The 4,490-nt window shown below is 47.3% G+C and overlaps 1 pseudogene; it reads left to right on the forward strand.

Annotated features, from left to right (window-relative positions):
• The first annotated feature begins 215 nt into the window (after nucleotides 1-215).
• LOC134341894 (probable G-protein coupled receptor 139) lies at nucleotides 216-3,450 on the forward strand (annotated as a pseudogene).
• Nucleotides 3,451-4,490: the final 1,040 nt, after the last annotated feature.

Below are 4,490 nucleotides of genomic sequence, written 5' to 3' on the forward strand. Positions count from 1 at the left end.
ACCAAGGGTTATCTGTTCCCTTAGCTTCATAGAAAATAATTCGCGTCAATTCAGTGTAGACTGCTGACGTCACCGGGGGGGGGGTTCTCTCTCTTATCAATAAGAGTCTCTAACACTCAGTTCCCCCAGTTTCAGCGAGAGCAGCCTCTCCTGCCGCGGACACAGATCCGGAGCTGCACAAAGAGGAGAGTAAGGACGGACTGGCTCCTTCTGTCATGGATCAGAGTCCGGGAAAGACAAATTGGAATATAACAGGCAATGGGAAAAATATCTTCTGGATGGTTCCATATATTTTTTGCAGATTTATCGGTAGATTATCGAGTCGCGCTTTCTTTAGAAACCACTCAAGTGATTGTTTTCTCCGTCCTCGCTATCATTGCTCTTCCCGGTGAGTGTCTTTCCAAAGATAACAACAGCACATTTTCCTTCTCACGTGTACCTCTCATAATAATCATTAATGCTTCTCTCGCACATACCAGTTGATAATTACACAAATCATTGTTTTATGCACTTTGGTAATTTACTGCCGTGAGGAATCCTGTTTAAGATATTATGTGCTGGCAGTGGTGATCATCCAGAGCAGGTTCAGAACAATAAACGATTTAAAGCATGAGGCGAGTTTGATGGCCTTGTGCCTGTATTCGCTGGAGTTTAGGAGGATGGAGCATGGTAACTGGGGAAGCTTACCTGTAATCGAAACGCTCAGATCGAGCTGTCGTGCGAAGTATGTATCCAACAGTGGGAGAGTGTAGGACCAGAGAGCGCAGCCTCACAATAGATGAATGACGCGTTCGGAAGAAAGCTATGGGGGAATTTCTATTGCCAGAGATAATGTGGTTATGAATTTCGTTGCTATACACTGTTACAGAGGCCAGAAGATTGGATGTATTTTAAGCGGAGGTTTATAGGTACGTCATGAATAGTGGCATCAGCATTTAAGTGGGAAAGGCAGGAAACTGGTGTTTGGAGAGAAATAAATCAGCCATGATCGAATGGCTTATGATCGTCTGCTGTGATGATGCTGTCTCAGTTAATGCTCCGAATGGCTGCTGCTGAGATTCCTGCTGCACCTTAGTCCCGCGCTCCTCACCTGCGGGCACCCAGTTCGGAAGGGGGCGAGTCGAGAGGAGGATCTCCTGGTCGGCCTGTCTCCGGGCTTGGTCAAGATGGCCATTCACGGGTCAAGGCGGCGGAAGATGAAGGGCGCTGCCAGGTCCGACTGCCTGCCCCCTTTCCGAGTATACGTCCGTGCCCGCGTGTCCTTGGAGGTGGAGCACGGGGTCGTTGCGGGCACATTGAGAGGTTTCCGTCAGCGGACGGTCACGGCGCCGGATCGACTGTTGTTTAGGCGGCAGAAATCAGATAGCAATTATGGGTGTAGCTACTGTTCTGTAAATACTGATTGTCTTTGTCCGTGTGTTGCAAATAAACTTGTTAATACAAGTTAATGCTTCGAATGCAATGCTTGAATTTCTGATGAGTAAATTTACATACAATCGTTGCACACAGCGGCCTGTCAGTGAGACGTTGAAACTTTACATTTTGACAGGATACCCCCTTTCCATCCGTCCTATCCCCACCTCAAGTTTATCTGCTGTGAAACAAGGTTCTTCCTCGCTTGGGGTTCCTTTGCAATCCAGCTGGGTTGCAACCCCCCGTCTTTCCGTCGCTAATCGGTGTGACTGTGATCTTCACGTCAGGCTGTTCCTGAACATTAATCAGGTCCCTCCGCTTTTAAGAACTTCGGACGTGCCTACCATATTATCAAAGAGGTCATTCGTATTTCTGCTCAAAACAGAACTACCTCCCTCTTATATGTTCTCAGGATATCTTCAGAACATTCTTTAACTTCCCCATTCCGCAAAAAAAAAAAAAACGTGCCGTGTACGTTCTCTCATTCTCTTTATAAATCCGCTTCTACCCAGGATCGTGTTTCTTTTTCTGTATCCACGGACGTGAACAGTTTATTTCTTTTGTTACCGTTTCAATTGTCACTCGGAGTCTATCGCAGGATCAATGGTGCTGAAAAAGATAACGCATTATCGAGACTTTAATGAATAATCATACAGGTATGAAGGCAAAAATACAAGAAGGAGTCGGTGAGCCTTGTGACATAATCAATCACTCAATGTCCACAAGCAAGATGAGAGATGCAATAATAGGGCTTCTGGCTGCTGCTTTCCCTGCAATGCTGGCGACCTGAGTAACAATTAGGGACGGGGATCTGCGCTTCAGCTAAACGTGGGGGTGTCAAGAACACTTACTCACGACAGCTGATATTATGCAGAGTTAATGGATGATGCATCATTCAGCTCCTTTTCCCTCAAGACGTACGAAATTTGCCAATCATCAGCCATCATTGTTTGTTGATCGAACAGATTGCACTGTCTACAGTAGTTTGCAAAACAATGAAGGTTTATTGAATGGCAATCTACGATTATATTCCGCCGAATTGTATAATCATTTCTAACATTGTTACAGACAAGAAAGTGGTCTGCAGTATATGTTGCTTGAAGAGGAACCTCCCTGATGTGTGTAACCAACTAGTTTCCTACTTTCGCAGTGAACATGGTAACCATATTCATTCTGTCCAGGGGAAAGTGCGGTCTCTCCAAAGTTGTCACTTGCTACCTGGTTATCATGGCAGTGGTGGATCTGCTGGTTCTTATCCTGGACCTGATATTGAACAAGATTCCACTTACGTACGATTTCCTCCACATAATGCCCAAGGTGTGTAATATCCACGCTGCTCTGATTTACACCGTCACCGACTGTTCGGTCTGGTTCACCGTCACGTTCACCATTGATCGGTTTATCGCCATTTGTTGCCAGAAGCTGAAGTCAAAGTATTGCACCGTGAAAACTGCGGCCGTGGTTTTAGGAACAGTGACTGTGATTAGCTGTTTGAAGAATATTTACTGGTGTTTTCGGCTTTCACGGTACTACACATGGAGAACTGATCCATTCATTTGTTGGGAGAGAGCGTCTTTTTTGCGTACATATGTGTCGTTTCCAATTGAACTATTTTTTTTTTAACTTTCTGACCCCTGTAGTCCCATTTGTCCTGGTTCTGCTGACGAACGAACGGTCAGGCACGTCCTAGTCTCCAGCAGAGCTCGCAGGAGATTTAGGGTTCCCGGAAACGGACAGACTGCCAGAGACCCGGAGATGAAGAAACGCAGGAAATCCCTCGTTTTATTGCTGAACGTCTCGGGGAATTTCATTCTGCTGTGGGCTCCTTTCACTTTCTACTCTGCTTGGAATGGGCTGTTTATTCTTACCAAATTTGGACGTCCCCCCGAATGGCTGCGACAGCTTGGCATCATTTTGCAGCTTCTGAGCTGTTGTACAAACACGGCCCTTTACGCCTTTACACAGGCCAAGTTCAGGGAGCAGCTAATAAAAGTGGTAAAATCTCTGCTTGCCCTCATTGTTGCGAGGAAGTCCTGAGTCAGCGGCCTCACCGCTCCACCATTCCACCATAATCGCCGATGACATCATCACTAACTGCTCTATTTCCATTAAGTGTGCCATTACCCCATCCCAACCCAAACAATAAAAGGGATTGGGTCCCCTTGTCCTCAGGTAACACACCAGGAGCCTTTGCATGAAAGATATGCATCGACACCTCCGGCACATCCAAAGCTACTCTACCGTCATGCAGTCCCACATCTCCGGTTTGGCACATCGTTCTTTGGGCGATTCGATTGATTACCCGTCGCAGCCCACGTATCTCCCGTATCCCTGCTACAGTACCTTGTTTAACACTATATCGGCCCGTATACTATCTCTCCACCGGCACTAAGACCCTAAGCCGTCCTTTCAGGTGAGGAGATACTTTTATTTGTGAAACCTTCGAATCATTTTTTGAAACTCGTGCTCCAGTCCGGCCTCTTCCACCTTAGCAGGACCCGACGTAGACTGAGGGACGGCTTCATCGGGCACATTTGCTCAATCCGCCTCCCCACTCCGGACTTGCAGGTGTCCGTCTATTTCAGTCACACTTCAGATTCCGGCGCCGGCATGTCGGTCCATGTCGGCCCAATTCTGCCACGAGCAGTCCAACTCAGCGTGAAGGACTAACACCTCATAATGCCTCAGGTAGTCTTCAACCACAGGTCATGAACATCCATGTCTCTTACCGCCGGGACACAATCTCGACTATTTTGACACCACTCTCCCGTTTCTTTACCAGCGATCCGTGGAGCTTCTCACACATTCTCGGCCACCACGCCCTCATTACCTGCTCATCACCATCCTCTCGTTTCCAAGCTCTGTTCTTTATTCCATAGTCCACTGGCTTATCATATTCGTCTTCCTCAGCTCTTTCGTCTTCCACCCATCAACTCCCGGCTTGATTTATGATTCCCTTTCATTCCGCCTTCCCGATCACCCGCCTTCCCAATCAGCTGAACTCACGTTTTTCCCTCCAGCCTCTGCCCCTCCCCTTCACCGGACCTTTCCCTTCCTCCTTGACTTCTGCCATATCC

Source organism: Mobula hypostoma, unplaced genomic scaffold (assembly GCF_963921235.1).
Source record: "Mobula hypostoma unplaced genomic scaffold, sMobHyp1.1 scaffold_96, whole genome shotgun sequence".
NCBI lineage: Eukaryota > Metazoa > Chordata > Chondrichthyes > Myliobatiformes > Myliobatidae > Mobula > Mobula hypostoma.